Below are 17,048 nucleotides of genomic sequence, written 5' to 3'. Positions count from 1 at the left end.
GGGGGGGGCCGCAGCGCCGCAGCCCACGGGGGGGGGGCACAGGAAGTGGGCTCGCAGCGCCCACTCCCCTGAGCCCGGCAGCGTCGCGGTGATCAAAGTGATTTTTAGGCGTTTAGAATTTTTCAAGTGAGCACTTGTGCGGTGGCACCTTGTCCTTGTCGCGCTTGTGTCTTGAGGAAATTCACCCGCGTATTTATAGCCGGTGTTTATTTTTGCAGCGCTCCCGAACTTGAGCTTCGCAAAGTGTTCATCTGCACGGCGGCAGAGCTGGCCTGAGTTCTGGCTTTCCTGCCACAGGCAGTCACAGGGCTGGGTGGACCTTCCAGCACCGTCTGTCACCTGGGGGAGCCCCTGGGTGCTGAGAAGAGGGACGACAAAAGCTAAGAGCTGGTCTGTCAAGGACTCGCCCCCACTTCCCCCTGCGCAGACAAACAGCCACGTGGGCCATGCACTTTAACTTCCACAGGGCCCCACACACACACACACACACACTCCAGGTGCAGGATCAGACCATCCACCTCCGCCCTTAGGTGGTGCCCCTCTGAAGTCAGAGCGATATCACACTTTTGAGGAAAATGATTTAGCTTTTGATTCACCCTGGCGCTGACACATCCTCTGAAACTTGTCTCCTCTCTCCCGGGCTCAGCGTGGTGATTGGAACCCCACTTCACAGAGACAGAGCAGAGTTCCCCAAGTGGCACACAGAGTTACCCCCAAGTAAGTTGGGATGAGGTCCCGGAGGAGCTGCTCCCTCGCCCCCACCCTGACATGTGATGAGCTGTGCCCTCTGCCACGGAAAGAGCCAGTTCAGAAATGGAAGACAGACAAGGAGTGCCGTCTAGAAAGAGTTTCAGCGCGGCCACGTGCTGGCCCCCTCCCAGCTATTAATCACCATGGCTTACAGAAATTTCCCAGGGGTTGCCCAGAGAGGGTGTGGATTTCTAGTCCCGGAAGACACTTCTGGCAAAAACTCTGCATTTGGACTTGAATGTCCGATGCCTTCACAGATGACTGGCTTGTTGTGGCGCTGGAGCCTTCCATGTCAGCCTGGGGCTCTCCCGCCTCTAGGCACAGCTCAGAGCACAGTCAACCCCATCTTGGATCGTTTACTCTCCCCTGGAGCAGCTCGTCAGCCCATTGTCTCCCATGAGTCAGGGCCTCTGAATTTACTTTACATTTGTTCGGAAGCAGCCCGGATTTGGCTGAAGTCACCCCCATTCAGCTCTAGACTGGGAAGCTCCGTTTGCCCGGCAGTCAGTTGTGTCTAAAAGAAAGGATGGGAGTATAATGAATGCTCTTTTGTTCGATTTTGCTTTTACTCTTCCCAGAAAATGGGTCTGTGGGTGGGAGCAGAGGGATTTCAGACCCACAGTCCCAGGCAGAGATTCTGCAGCTCCTGGTGACCGGTGGGGCCCCTGCTGCCCCGTGAGCAGCCTGGGGCACCCTTCTGGATGGACGAGCAAAGGGTGGGAGAGCTATTATTAAAAAGGAGGGTTGAGGCAGGAAAGACTGCTGAAACTGGTCTTCTGTGGGAGCCAGGGGAGCTCCGGCTAAGACCACCCTCATCCTGGACGCCTTCAGTGACCTTGGAGTGTCACAGCCTCTACCTGGGAGACCACTCGGGGCTGGCAGATTGCTAGCACGAGGTGTGCATGCTTCTCTTCTTAATTTCTACCTGGCGGAAGGGGAATGGCTCCTTGGGGTCAGCGGGGTGCTTTCTGAAGGCTGCCTCTCTGTGTGCACACCTGGTTATGATGGAGAGCAGGCAAACACCCATTCTAAAACCTGACTTGAACTTCGGGCTCTTTAAAACAACGCTTTCGTCTCTTGATTCCATTCCTTCATGCTTTTTTAAAGAGTTATTTATAGAACCGTTCTGAAAATTATGGCTCCCCCTAAGAGCAAAAAGGCAAAAAGTACTTTTCATGTTACGGCAGGCATAACTCTCGACTCTCCCTGGACGGGCTTCTGTGATGTTGGCCTAATTAATTACACTTTCTCACCTTTGTATGGCAGGAGATGGGAAGAGTAGGTTTAAAATGTAACTTTGTAAAAACATTGGATTTTGAAAGGCATATTCTAAATAAGCACACTTGTCACATTCCTAGACGTGCAGGGGTGTCAGCCTCAGCCTCCCCGGAAATCCATGCGTGACTGGACTGCCGGAAGCTACCGGATCTGGAGTCGATAGCCCTTATCTTCAGTGTTAAGCACAATTCAAGAGGGGAAAGCCGGCTTGGGCATTAGTGCTAAAATGAGCTGGCACCCCACCCTGGGGCTGAGCTCCCAAGACTGTGACTGGCCGAGCAGAGGCGTGATGGAGTTGGGTGCCTGAAAGGTCAGGGTACCCGATCCCCTCGTTCATGGGCGTTCTAAAGCTAAGCTTTTAAGGAAACCTAGAAATAAGATGTATTCTTCCTCTTAAATGATTTACTCTCTTCTAAATAATGATAGTCTCATCAACCATAATTTATTCTAATCTTACTAGTTTGAAGTGATATATATGTATGTATAATTTACATACACATTGTAAAAGAAGTTTTGCAGAGCAAGAAAGATCAAAGGGAAAACATTTAATTGATGCAAGAGAAAAATATGTTTCTCATGATTTTAGAATTTCTCATTTGTATATTAGTCATTTAAGGTTAGTTTAAATGATTCCCCAAGTAAATCCGCCAGTGCCTCCAGAGGGCAAGATTCTATGTTCCTCTACTTTGGGTTTCTATACAGTTTTGAGGATACTAAAACCAAGTTTCTTTTAAAATATTGAAGGGGATCAAAATATGCCACCCCAAAACATGCCACTTTGGCACAAGGATGATTTTGAGGTGAAGGCCACTGAGAAAAAGCAGACACGGGAAAAGCATTGTGCCTCCCAGCTATCTGCCTAAAAGCAGGGCATACACATTTCTTGGGAAGATATCCGCCTTCTCATACCAGTAAGAGAACAGCCTTTATCATTGGAGGTGGGGGGGCGCCAAGATGAGTCTGCATAAACAAAACCTTGCTAAATAGCCCTTATCTTCCATTAGTTTCTCCAATATATTTACCTTCCTACAATTTGTCACCTCTAGAAGCCCAAACCTTTTCCTTTGTTTTGTCACTTCTCAAAAATATATGGCCCTTTGTTAAAATGGTATATAAGCCCCCCAAGATTAATTGCTTTTTTGGATCTTTATGTCTTTTCTATGAAGGCTTTTGCATATGTTAAAATATTAACATCAAATAATATTTATATGTCTGTTCTGTTAATCTGTCTTGTCAGTTTAATTCGCAGGTCTCAGGGACAGAACCTAAGAGGAAAGAGGAATGTTTTTCTTTTTCACAATATTATTTAATTAGATTAATTAAGATGGATGGTCTTATACTTTAGTCTGATCTATAAGGTTTTATTATGTGATAAGTAATTTTGAGAAAGATTCGATTTCTCACCATAGCATGGAGGCATTTGAAAAATTCTTTCCAGACTCATTCACATACCCCCCACCACCCCCAAGAATATCCATTTCTTGATTATGGAGACAAACATGTAAGAGATGCTGACTGCAGAGATTTACAAGTTGAAAACAGATGTGAATGCTTGTATTCCTTGGGGGGCTTTTGGGCCCCATCTGCCAGGTGATTTCCTGCCTGGCTGCTCTCACTGGCTATGCTAATTGGTCGTTATTTGCTGATAGGGCCAAGCTTTTATTTCTGATCCTAGGTAGGAGAAAATACGGAATGGTGAGCAGGAAGTGGCTTAAAACTTCCTCAGGGTAGGCGTGGGGACAGCCAGAGCCTGGGAAATAAACGCATTTCAGCTCAGGGCTCGCCAGAGAGTCTCAGCATCACCTTGTCACCTACTGCCATCACCTTGTCATCCTGCTGCTCTTCCTTACCCCCTCCCCCACCACAGCCACGGGGTGGGGGTGGGGGGTGGGGATCCTGTGCCTGCCTGTGTATGCCATGCCCAGCTCCGAAGCAGGCACTTGATGTGCGTCATCTCACAGCCACAGGGATCAAAATCCTTCTTGGGGTTCCATTCCTGTGCAGACACCACAAGGGACAGCCCACAAACAGGGTGCCTCTTCCTGTCTGAGGGGAGCTACAAATGCAAGCTCGGTCACCGGGTCCAGAGAGGAGATGAGCCAGCTCAGGACTGGTTTGGGCTTTGAAGCTGAATATCGCAGAGGAGGGCAAGTCCCAGGAATCGGTGGTCTGGGTTGCTGTGGACAGCGGTATAATAGGGACAGAACCGGAGGGCAGGAAGTGCCTGGTGATTCACCGGGAACAGTTAAGACAGGCAGAAATGACACTTGTGGCCCGGGAGTAGGATCTCACAGAATGAAGTAAGCCGTGCAGGGGCACGCCCCGTCCCGAACGGAGCGGCCTGGCCGTAGGTCTGAGGGATGCGGGCAAAGAGACTTTTGGGGAAGATGAGAGAAGGACAGAGTTAGCTACGTGTATGTCACAGCATACCACAGGCCTCGGGACCCAGGAGAAATTCCATCCCCTTTCAGACAGCTCCCCAAACGGGCAGAGTGCAGAGCCTAGGAGTGACGTCTGCTGTAACTAAATCTGCTTCCTTCACCCACCAGAACGTATTGGACATCAGCCATTTGCCAGGCACTGGGCTGGATCCAGGGGACACAGTGCTGAGCAAGACAGACGCCATAGTCCTTTGCCTCCTGGACCTGACCTTCCAATGGCAAGAAGCAAGCAAAAACCCAAAGCACACAAGTGAACAGACTCATAAACACAATAATTGCAAGCTGACCGAGGCACTCTGAAGACACAAGGGGCTAAGATGGAGAATAGTAGAGGAGGGGCCCACAAAAGGAAGGGTAATAATCAGAGGAAGCCTCCTGGAGGAGGTAAGAGTCACCCTGAGACCTAAAGGAACAGAAGAAGCCAGCTAAGCAAAGGGGAGAGCACATAGTAGGTGCAAAGGCCCTGGGGCACAAAAGAGCTGGCCATATTCAAAGGGTGGAAAGCACAGATACAAAACGTGCTTGGTGAGAAGGGCAGGGCTTTCAGTGTGTGCAGCGGGGGTGACCTGATCTGCTTCATGTTTTCAGAAGGCCATTTTTGCTGCAATGTGGAAACTAGATCGTGGGGGCTCCTGACAAATACTTGCCTTACCTTATTAAGAATTTCATGTCTCAGAGGAGCCACTGTCAGAAATATCCAACATATGGAGGGGCTGTTAGCCAAATCGGAATGATAGAAACTGGAAGTAAACAACTGTGTAACCTTAGGGTTCCTGGCAGCCGAGAAGGACGACACAGTTAGGCATACCCTCTCATCTTCAGCATGGGAGGTTACAGAGGACACCGAGGAGTCTTGTGATTCTAAGATGCACATCTCCAAACAGGAGATCAGTTTGAAAAGCTGGAAATTCTAGCTGTGTGGTTGCACATGACTTTCTTCCCACCGAGGGAAAAAACGAGCAGTGACTGTAGACATCATTCCACAGGGCAGCTGAGACTTTTCGGGGACAGAAAGTTACCTAATCCTGGACAAATACAAGAAACTGATAACACAGCTGAGAAGCATCTCAGAAATGCAGGGCACCATAGAAAGGGAAATTTAAAAATGATTAGGGTGATGTGCTGGGGGGACGCTGCAGACAAAGCCAAGGGGATGCGGGATGCCCCGCCTACTATGTTGTTTCTGCATTTTTGTGTCAAGGGGATCTCTTCAGGCAAAGAGGCAGGAAACCAGCCAGAGGGGACTCTGAGGGGGCAGGGGTTCCTTTGCTATCTGCACGATTCCCTGCACAACTGGCCCCAGAGAAGCACCCAATATTTCCAATATTTGTTGAGTGAATGAATGCATGAGTGCCTGTATGAATGAATGAATGAATGACAATGCAGGTATTATAGTGCTGCTCTGCTAAAGATATATGCAAACTATCCAGGCGTGGGGGGTGGGCCACAGACTCTCCCGGAGTGGACTTGGCCCTTTTCTTTGGCTCCCCAACATGCAGTTGGGAGCTTCCATGGGAGGCAGCCCTCGCTTGCAGGCACAGGCACAGGAAGACAGGAAGGGATGGGACGTTCCCGCCCCCTCCCCCCCCACCCCCTGCAGGTAGGCTATAAGTCTGAAGCCTGGGTAGGCACGTGGGAAGCAGGGACTGCTGAGAGGTTTTTGCCAGTGGAGATGGGGGGGGGGCGGAAGAGGCAACATCACTGCCACCCAGTACCAGTGGGCTCTGTCTCCTGCAGCCAGCACTGCCCCCATCCTGGCCGGCTTTGCCTTCTTTTCTTTAAAACTTTGTATTTTGAAATAAGGACAAATCCACAGCAAAATACAGAAATTGTAGAGAGGTCCCCTGTACCTTTTGTCAGCGGAGGTTACACCGCATATAACCATAGCATGATACCAGGACTGGAAAAGGGCCTGTTTTAAAGTCTGGTTCTGAGCCTTCCTACCGATGACCTCTCCATCCCATAGCCTCCCAATCAACCGTCTTTCTGTCTAAATCAGCCAGAGTCAGTTTTGCCGTTTCCAAGGTGGGGAGGCCAAGAACAAAGAGGCCTCTGGCCGCAGAGCTGGGGAGGGGTGGGGGGAGCAGTAGGATTGGGAATTGATAATAAATCTCTTAGAGAAGTAAGCAGGCAGCCGCGGTGGAGGAGGAGAGACTCAGGGGCCTTTCAGAGGCAGACCTGGCAGGTCTGGATTTGGTCGGGAGGAGGGAGGAAGAGGAGGAGGAGGGGGAGGGAGGAAAGGGAGGAGTGGGGGGCGGGGGCGAAGCTGAGGCAGGAGAAACTAATCAGAAGTTGACAAGGGCTTTGAGTCACAGTCTGATTCACTGCAGATGAAATGAATTGCAGGCATCAAGGACATAGGAAGCAGCCCCCTCAGACACTTGGGGCGCCCGGCTTTCTCCAGGGCAGCACTCTGGTTTGGAGGGGCCGTGGTGTGGTTCAGGGCTGGCTTGTGAAGCGCCGCTGTTTCCCTCCTGCGTGAGTGTGAGCCTTGGGGTGGGCGAGCAGGGGCACTGGCTCCACGTGAGACGGTGGAGGTTTCCCGGGGGCTGATAATAATCTCCTCCTCCCCCATCTAAGTTTGTCATAACAATGGCGGTGATACCTAACATTTCCAAAGAGCTCCTGTGCCAGATGCTTTTCTATCCCACACCTCTTAACTTACAATGTTCACTATTCCAGGTAGGCACTAGGATGGGTCCCGTTTTCCAGTGTGACAGAGAGAAATAGAGGCGTCAGGCAGAGGGAGCCCCAAGCGTCCTTTTTATCACTGAGCAAAGGCGATCAGAGAGCGTGGCTCAGCATGCTAGGGAGAGGCTTCCTCCCTCAGCTAGAGAGCTGCCTGCACCCAGGAGCAGGGCACGGCCGGCACGGAGAGGGGCCCATCCCTTCTCCCAAACGCACTGGGCAGAGAAGATGCCCCACTCTGGGGAAGGGGTGAGTGAGACAGAGAGAAGTCCAGGACCCCCACGGGGAGCTGCCTCCCCAGCCAAGGACAGGGAAGGGTGACATTTTCACAGGGAAGTGAAAATGGTGCTTTGCTGACATGGCACAGACAGAACTGCTAGAGGGAGGGCGTCCCAGGGTCAGAAGCTACAAAGACAACCACGCGCGAGGCCTGAGCTCTGGACAAAACCTTCAGGGCAGTTAAGGTGGAGAGCTGGGGACAGACATGCCAGCTGTTAAGGACACAGGGTGGACAAGACTTGCTTTGACTCTTTAGATGTGGGGGTGATGGTGGCCCCCGGGGTCATGGGGCTGTTCACTGATACCCAGGTTACTTGGAGAGAGTGTGATTGGCTTCGAAAAGTTAGAGGTGTTTGGCCCAGTGAGCCACCAGGGGAGAGGAACTGACAGACAATGTATATCTGAGTTATCAGCCTGTTCACTCAGCAGCTCTTTATCCAGCACCTAATATGTACCAAGAACTTCCCAAGGGCTGGGACTGTCCTGGAAGAAAGATAGCTGCCTAGATTCCTGCCTGCATGGAGCTTAGAATCTAGTGGGGAGACAGACAACAAAAATATATGTCAGTAAATATGTGATGACAAATGACTCTGGGTGTTCTGAGAGAGCAGCTGGGGGCTCAGGGAAGGTGTCTTACAAAGAAGCTCAGAGAAGGGGAGAACATTCCAGACAGAGGAGAGGACCCAGATGGCATATGCTAAGGTCCCGTGGCAGAAAGAGGTTGATCTGCCCAGGAAGCCAGAAGAAGGCCTGAGTGGCAGACAGTTCAGCCATGATCACAGAGGAGACACGGAGGGTAAAGCTGAAGGGTCAGGAGGGTGGATCACATCTGGATTTAATTCTAGGTTCCAGGGGCAATCATCAAAGTCTTTAACACAAGAGGAGGCTTAGGGGTGAGAAACTCTGGTGGTTTGCAGTAGAGTGATGGCTGAGAAGATAGATGGGTGGGATCTGAGAAATCTTCTGGCGTAGAATCAATAAGTCTTGGTGATGGATTGGATTTGGGGGTGAGGGGGGGGGGAAGGAAGCAGATCTTCCAGGTGGGGACGGGGGAGCTGCTCACTGAGAGAGGGACCAGGTGAAGTTTGACAGGCGGTGGGACAACCAAGGGAAATGTCACACAGCTGATTGGAGATGTGGGTCTGGAGTGTGGACCAGACATCAGGCCACCGGCGTACGTCTGAAAAACATTAGCTTACAGAAAATGTTTAAAGTCATGGAGATGGGGCAGGCAAGAGAACTTATAATCAGACAAGAGATCCTGGGACCCAGCGCTGAGGAGCCCACTCTTTTAGAGAATAAGTGGAGGGGTCTTCGGCGAAGGGACCGGACTGGTAGCTGAAACAGTGAGAGTCAGTGGGGTTGAGATTCCTAGGGTGAACCTGCATGTGGAGGTGGTGGTCCCGGAGAAAAGGAGAGAATGGCTCTAAATATTGGGGTGGAAGAGTGTAGACTCATCCTCTGTATACGAGCAATACGGTGTTTGGCTCAACAGCAAGAAACGCTGCCCCAATCCAGGGTGTGCAGAGATGGTCAAAATGACCAGGAGGGAGTCTGGGCACTTGGAGTCCTTCCAGGCCTGAGATTTCATTATGTATGTTCTAGCTTATGTCTGAAACAAGGGACAAGATAAGAATTTGCTTTATTTCAAAGTTAGTCGTTTTATAAAATGTGAGTAACTAAATCCAGTCATTTGGCATATTTCCGGAGCTCCCCCAGTGTGCCGGGCACTGGGGCAGGTGGCGAACACCATGCAGAGCTGCCCGCCCTCCTGGGACCCCCAGCTCCCTGTTCGCGTGCATGTTTATTTTCTGTCCAGAAAGGGCAAGTCCGCGACGATTTCCCCATTTTCCTATGGCTCGCCGGAGGACAGCAAAAGATCAGTGTTGAAAAGAAGAATAAATCCGTTTCCCAACACATTTAGTCAGGAGGTGAGACATGTGGTCTGCAGCTCTGGGAAAATTATTAGAAAGTTAAGTAAATGCGAAACTGTTCCACTCCCCCGTCAAGTAAAACTTCCGCTTTCATGAAAAGAAATGAACGTTCCATATATTTACAGCTGGTAAAACCCACGGTGGTGAAGGTGGTTAGGTCGGAGATTTCAGTACTGAGTAATCTATGGTACAGGTGCTTCCCTCCCAGATGCCTCCTAGAAGCCCAAGGAAACAGCCTCAACAGAAGTAGAGGACTCAGTTAATAGTCTGTGTTTGTGCCGTTCTTCTCACGCCTGTTCCTTTCAATACGCCCTTTCCCCCTTAAAAAGTGCCTTTGTTATTCTTTCAGCAAACATGTATAGAGAGCTTTTGTGTGCAGACACCAGGTGGATGGGGGTGGAGGTGGCTGGAGGAGGGGGACCACGGAGGGTGGAGCATGTCAGGCAGGGTTCCTTGAGTGCAAAGAACACACATCAAGCTAGCTAAATTGAGGAGAAAGGATAGGTTGGGGGAAGGACATGGGAAACTCACAGAACGTAAGGAAAACCTGAACACTCCGGGGTGATAAAGAATGAAAGGGGATGGGCAGGAGTGAGGGGAGAAGGGTGGGGTGGGCAGGGAAGGACAGGCTGGAAAGAGCAGGTGCTAAGGGACATTTTTTTCAGGGCACCACCTTTGAAATAAATCTGTTCCAATTGTTTTGTTGTTGTAAAGTCTAATGACTCAAGGGTCAAGGGTCAAAGTCCAGAGGCAGGTGTTTGATTGGTCAGACTTTTGCCACACCCTCTGGGAAGGCGGGGCTTTTGGTTGACATAATATTCCCATGTTATGGGAATAGATAATCCTGCAAGGAAAGTCAGTTACATTGTTATGAGGGAGAATGATAAATTCATGATAAAGGAAGAAAGGAAGTGCTGGGATCAAGAATAACACCCACACTTAAGAAGGTGGTGAAATGTTGGGGAGGAAGCTGAGCTTTGCAGAAGGATGGGGGAAGGTGTGTCCAGCAAAGCAAGCAGCAAATTTAAAAACATGAAATGAGAAAGAGCCAGAGCTGAGAAAGGCACAACTTGAAAGTCGCCGGGGTTGGAGGGGCTGGAAGATGGGAGTGAAGGCAGGACACTATCGGGTGTTTGGGTTTTTTCTAAGTGTTGAGAAGCCATAAAAGGATCTTTAAAAACAAAGTAACATGACCTGATTGTCATTTTAAAAGACTGTCCTGGCTGGGAGGTAGATAATATATTGGAGTGTGTGCTCAACAGAGTAAGTATACTTTGTGGGTGCTCCATCAACACTGGTGTGGTTGAGAATGGAGCATGGAAGGTGTAGGGGAAGAAAAACTGTTTCTCTACCCTGTTAGACTCTGTATCTGAGGCATGCAAATTAAACTGACAAAAGACAGATTAATAGGAACAGGCAGAGAGGTTTTATTTTTACGTGCATGGGAGTTTCACAGAAAAGAAGTAAAAAACCTTGCTCAATGGGGAGGATTATATACCATTATAACAAAAAACAATAAACTGTGGGAAAGTGCCAAGACAAAGGAAAAGGGGCTTCTAGGGACAGGACATTGTGGGAAGGTAAATATATGGGGGAGCTCATGGTAGAGAAGGGTTATTTAGGGTTTAGGTAAGGATGTGTTTATGCAGGCTCACCTTGGTACCGTCTTCATCTCTGGGGATAGGGTTGCTTTTGCAGTATGGGAGGCAGGGGTACACCTTCACAAGGGGAGTTTATGCCCTGCTTTCAGGCAGACAGTGGGAGATCAGAGGGCCCTTCCTGTGTCTGTTCTTTCTCAATTGCCTTCAGCCCTAAATAATCCTTATGTCAAAGTAGCATATTTTTGAGGTGACATAGTCCGATCTCCTTCAAAGACACGGGACCAAGATGAGGCAGGCCAAAGGGTAAAGGGAGGTCAGTCACCACAGAGGCAGGAGACACAGAGTGAGAGTGTAGAGACCTTTGGCCTAAGGAAGAGCAAGCAGATATGGCAGAGCCAAGCCCAAGGCCACGGTGTCCTCGATGGCGGGAGGGAGCCCACAGGTACCAGGCACCCCGGCAGGCAGGCCGCGGAGGTAGAAGAGCACGAGACGCTGCAAGTCTAGGTACCCAATGAAGTCTTACGTCCACGAAGGCTAAGACGGGCCGAGAGGAAGCAGCAGGCCCCGGGACAAGTGCCAGGAGGCAGGCTGTGTGCTCTCTGTGCCCTGGTTTGTCTCCTTGCCAGAGAGAGAAGGAGATGCGAAGACCCATGTGTCCTGAAGGATCTCGATTGAAGCAAAGAGTTTGGGGGTTAGACAATGAGGTTCTCATCTAGGAAGCTTCCTGTTTCTCCTACGGGTGTCCCTGCACAAATGCACAAAGATATATGTCCAAGGGTGTTCACTGAGGCAGTGTGTATAAGAGCCAACAAACAGACTAATAAACAAATGAGTAAGCAGCCTACATGCACCTTAATGGGGGAATTGGCTAGACCATCATGGGTGCCCCCATCCAGTGGAATTCTGCGCAGCCATGAAAAAGAATGAAGTAGACAAAACCGAAGCTCTAGTGTCAGCTCTCCCAGCCTGGCTGTGTCCCCTCGGACAAGTCCCCTTGCTTCTCTCTGTGCTTCTGTCTTCTTTGTAAAGTTGACGGTTGCATTACAGACTCGGCCATGTCGCTTGGTGACTCAGAAACTGATGAATCAACCCAATGTGGTACATCCACACCGGCGGATATTATTCAGTGGGAAAAAGGATGAAGCTCTGATTCACGCCACAACGTGGATGAACCCTGAGAACATGCTGCTGAGAAAAAAGAAGGCAGCCACAAAGAGCAGCTGTTGTAGGTTTCCATTTACAGAAAGGTCCAGAATGGGCGAATGCACAGACACAGAAAGTACATCGGTGGTTGCCCAGGGCGGGCGATTGGGGGCGGGGGGGAGTGGGGTGGATGCGAGGGTTGGCAGGGTGATGGCTGACAGGTGTGAGTTTCTCTTTGGGGACATGAAAATGTTCCAAAATGGACTGCGGTGATGGGTGCACAACTGTGCGAATGCACGAAAAGCCACGCAATTGTACACTTGACGTGGGCGAACGTTAGGGTGTGTGACTGACATCTCAACAAAGCCGTGAAAAACAAAAGGTTCCATTTTCCGAAAAGAAGGAACTCTCCATGCCCCCGGATCCACCCTGCGCGGTCCACAGCAGCAGGGACCCACCAGCCAGAGTCGTAGCTGACACGCATTTCCGAGAGCTCGCTCAGCTTCTGAGAAAAGTTAGACACCGCTTATTCGTAAAACGGGGTGCTGGTGTTTAAACTCCTGCTACACCTGAGGCAACCTTTCCAATTGCACGGATTTGGATATTGGGGAGAGAAAAGGTGTTCCAGGGTCCCCGGGGCAATTTGATGATGGGAACTAGAAAGGGGAGGACCCTATTCACCCCCCCGTGTCCCTCAGCTGTCCTACAATAAGGAGTAGAGACAGTAAAATTCTGACTCTGGTGGTTGTCATTACCACAATAAATAAATAAATAAATAAATAAATAAATAAATAAGATGAAAAGATGGGTAGGAAATGGGACACTGAGCTGTTGTTGTCGTTCGAGCATGAGGATCCAGTAACTTTGGCTGTTTCACCAAGTGAGTTTGTTTTTAACTGTAAAAGTGATTTGGTGCCAGGTATCAATTTGGTGGCCTTTCCCTGGGTGTAATACGTGGAACGTGCGCGAGGAAAAATCTCTGCCTGAAATCAAGACGTGCTCCCCGTCTTGCCGGGATCCTCCTGCCGACGGGAGCGAGAGTGGCTGGAGGGGTAGCAAGTATTAATAATTACATTATTTCTGCAGTAGAGCCTGGTATGTCCATAATAAAAGTTAATGATTATGCACAGACTTTCAGACATTTCAAAAGAGTCTAGACTGAAGACACTAAAAGAAATCTTTGTATGTTCATTCTTTAGAAGTCAGGTTTTCAAGTTACTTCAATACCAGCAGAGCTGGTATTGTCTTTTTTTTTTGTCATTGTTTGTCTTTTGTCATCCAACAGCCCTACTGAGGAAAGCTCTGTTAGGAATCTCAGAACAGGTCTAGGCTATAAATTATATTTCAAAACATTAAAAGCTATAGCATTAAGACAGAAATGTCAAAGGCAGAATGCTTTAAAATGAGAAAATAAAATTAAAAAAAAATTGGTTGTAAGGTTGAAAGCTTTCATCTCTTTCTCTAAACACTATAAACATATCCTTTTTTATTCCTTCCCCAGTGGGAGGAGAACGAAATAGAAAGTTGGTAGTTAGTAGTTATATTCTGATACGGTTGTAGAATTTTAGAATTAGGAAGAACCCTCTGACACACACACCAGGAATACTCTACTTCAACTTTTTATTTCATAGGAAAGGAAACCAAAGCTCAGAAAGCTCAAATGACTTATATCCAAGGTCATCAGCTTCACGCCCTTAGGTGGTTAACACATCAAGGTTCACTGATGACTTTATGCATGTAAGACCATGAACTCATAGTTAGAAGGTCCCTGTGATACCTCATTCATTCATCCAACAAGCATTTATTGAGCACCTCCTGTGTGCCAGGCAGGAGCCCGGGCTTCGTGACCCCAGCTGTAATGACAGCTGAAGCCGACCTCTTATGGGAAGGGTGGGGGTGGCGGGCAATCAGCAAGCAGGTCCACGGAGCAAATACGTGCCGTGGCAGGAACTAGGGGGTTCAGGAAGGCCCCTCTGAAGAGGCGACATTTGAGCTGAGACCGGAAGACACAGGACCAGCCATGAGAACCAAAGAGGAAGTGCCTGCACTGGACAGTGAAGCAAGGGCAGGGTTGCCGAGGCCAGCCAGTGAGGCTGGTTTGGGAGGGAGTCAGGGGGCAGAGGGACTTGCTGTCCACCTGGAAGCCGCAGCGGGTGTCAGAGAGAGACAGAGAGTGGCTGGGTGGAGAGGAGAGGAACGCAGCGGAGAAGAGGAGGCTGGGAGGAGGCTTCTGCAGGTGTCCAGGTGAGTCACCAGTGGCTCGGGTGAGGGCGGGGCCAGAGAGCAGTGCACAGATTCAGGCCTCATTGGCTGCAGCTGATCAGAGCTTGGCTGCCTCGTCCGGTGGGTCTCAAGGCTCTGCAGACGCAGCGCCTGGCCAGCACCTCTCTCGACTGCCCGGAGGAGCCGCGGGAAGCCAGGGTGTCCTCTCACATGCCTGTCAAGCTTTTGGGACTGAGACCCATAGGAGGACGTATATTTGACATCAAGACCAGACTATACAACAGGAGTGAATCTTTTACTAACATATTTTATGTATGATAAGTGCTCTATTCCAGTATTTTCTATCTTGTTCTATTTGATTTTTTAAAATTCAGGTTGCAAACCCAGTAAACCGCTGTAATGGCTTTCTGTGGGGGATACACCTGACAGTTAGAAAAATGCTGCCCTCAGTGGATCCATCTGAAGCCTCCCCCCCCCCCCACCCTCCCTGGACAAACAGGTGCAAAGGACCTTGGGGGGCCCCAAGGACCGGGACTATTGGGGGCCCTGGTAAGGACAAGTACTGTAAATTATTTAATGTTATACATTTCTTAACTATGGTAAATAAAATAAAGCATGCACACCTCCCCAGGATTTTGTGGGGCCAGGAGGTATAAATGGGGCCTCTGGGCCCTGGGCACCCCTCTGCTGCCCCGCCCTCAGCTCTGCCCCATGCCACCCAACCCGCGCATCCAGGCTCTGCTCCTGCCTCTGCTCTCACTGCTCGCTGTCCTCGGTCAGCCCTCTGTGCCCAGAGGTACACACGCCAGCCTGGTCCACCCTCAGAAGGGTTGGCTTGGGGCCAGTGAGGAATGGAATCCTGGGGTCCCAGGAAACAAAAGAACAACTTAGAAGTGGGGCCTGGGCTCCTTGCTCTGTGGGGAGGAGTGCAGCCAGTGGGGGGCCAGCATGGGACCCCCTAAAGCATGAGATCCAGGACAGGGCCCAGCCCGGACTGTGGGTAACGCTGACAGTTCTGCTAAGCTACCATCACCCCTGCCTTACCTCTCTGCAGATGTTCAGCTCCTGTCATGATTTAGACAGACACCTTCTTAGCCTCATTAAAAAGTTTTAAATAGCTTAGTTTGTAACATTCAGATGTACAACACCAGCTCTGACATGAAAGAGGAACGTGGGTACCTCGGATTCTCCTACGCATTCTTAGAGCAGTGATCAGCCCTTCATCAAACGCCTGTGTCCCCAGGGACCATCCTTGGCCGGTCCCCATCTGTCCCACGTATGCGTCCATCTGGGAAGACAGACCTCTGAAGGGACAGCTGTGGCCTTGGAGGCCATTGGTTCTCATCCCTTCTAGAAGACCACCCAGGTAAGATTAAAAGTACACTTACGGGAGATTTCTGTATTCTTATTGTCTCCACTTTTAAAAAGTTATAAGAATAATGTAGGCGCGTGATAAAAATGGGTAAATGTTATGAAAGTATGAAGAAAAAAATAAAAATCACAACCCCACCTCCCAGAGAGAACCGCCTTCCACATCCTGGTGCGTCTTTTTGTCTGTATATCTCTGTCTATACATGCAAATATATATCTTTGCAGGATTTATCGTATCACGTACGCTATTTTGTGGCCTCTTTCTTCATTTAACTATAACACGAACATTTGCACATATTAAATATTCTCCTAAGACTGGGTCACAAGCGTGTTTTAAGCTTTTGGCAAACTTTTCCAGATTGTACGCTGGAAAGATTGCAGCACGGTGTCCACATAGCGGTCTCTGAGGGCCCTGGGGCTCCAGCTGTCTCCCCAACATGCAGTGTGAGCCCCTAAGAGAGGCGGAGAGGTCAAAAGCGCAGGCCCTAGACCCCTGCTTAGCTCCCAACCCCAGCTCTGCAAGTCAGCCGGTGTGACTGGGTGGGTTTCCAGGCGTTGGTGAACTTTTTCTGTAAAGGGCGGGGCTGGGGCTGCCTTCGTGGGCGTTCACCCCGGGCAGCCACACAGGCCCCCAGCGTGGAAGGGCCCCGCGTCTGCCTTTTGCACGGAGCCTTGCAAACCGGAGCTGGGCGGTAAATATTTTAGGCTTTTTGAGCTGTATGTTCTCTTTGCAGCTACTCCAGCCTGCAGCTGCAGCGTGAAAGCAGCAGAGACAACGCCTAAGGAAGGGGCACAGCTGTGCACCAGTGACACTTTGCACATCCATCCTCAGGCCGGATTTGGCCTGTGAGCCTAGCGTGTGCGTCGGTTTCCCCCACAAGATTAAAGGGAAGCGTGTTCCCATCCTACAGGGCTGTTCCGGGGGCGCGTTGTTGAAGCAAATGAAGCACCTGGGCAGCCAGCTTTATGCAGTGTGAGCTACTATTACCTTTTAAAATGTATTAGTTATTTTCTAAATTGCGGTAAAGTATAACATAAAGTTCGCCATGGTAGCCATTTGTAAGCGCACAGTGCAGGGGCATTCTTAAGTACATTCATATTGTTGTGCTGCCGTCGCCACCATCCATCCCCAGAACTATTTTCAGCCTGTAAAACTGAAACTCTGTCCCCACTGAACCCGCACTCCCCAGCCCCCTCCCCCAGCCCCTGGCACTGCCATCGACCGTCTGTCTCTGTGCATTTGACTCCTCTGGGGGCCTCATATAAGTGGTGTCATCACACTATTGGTTCTTCTGTGACTGGTTTGTTTCACTGAGCATAATGTCCTCAAGGTTCATCCA

The sequence above is a fragment of the Hipposideros armiger genome, unplaced genomic scaffold (genome assembly GCF_001890085.2).
Source record: "Hipposideros armiger isolate ML-2016 unplaced genomic scaffold, ASM189008v1 scaffold_46, whole genome shotgun sequence".
Classification (NCBI taxonomy): Eukaryota; Metazoa; Chordata; class Mammalia; order Chiroptera; family Hipposideridae; genus Hipposideros; species Hipposideros armiger.
This window is presented reverse-complemented; position numbering follows the sequence as displayed.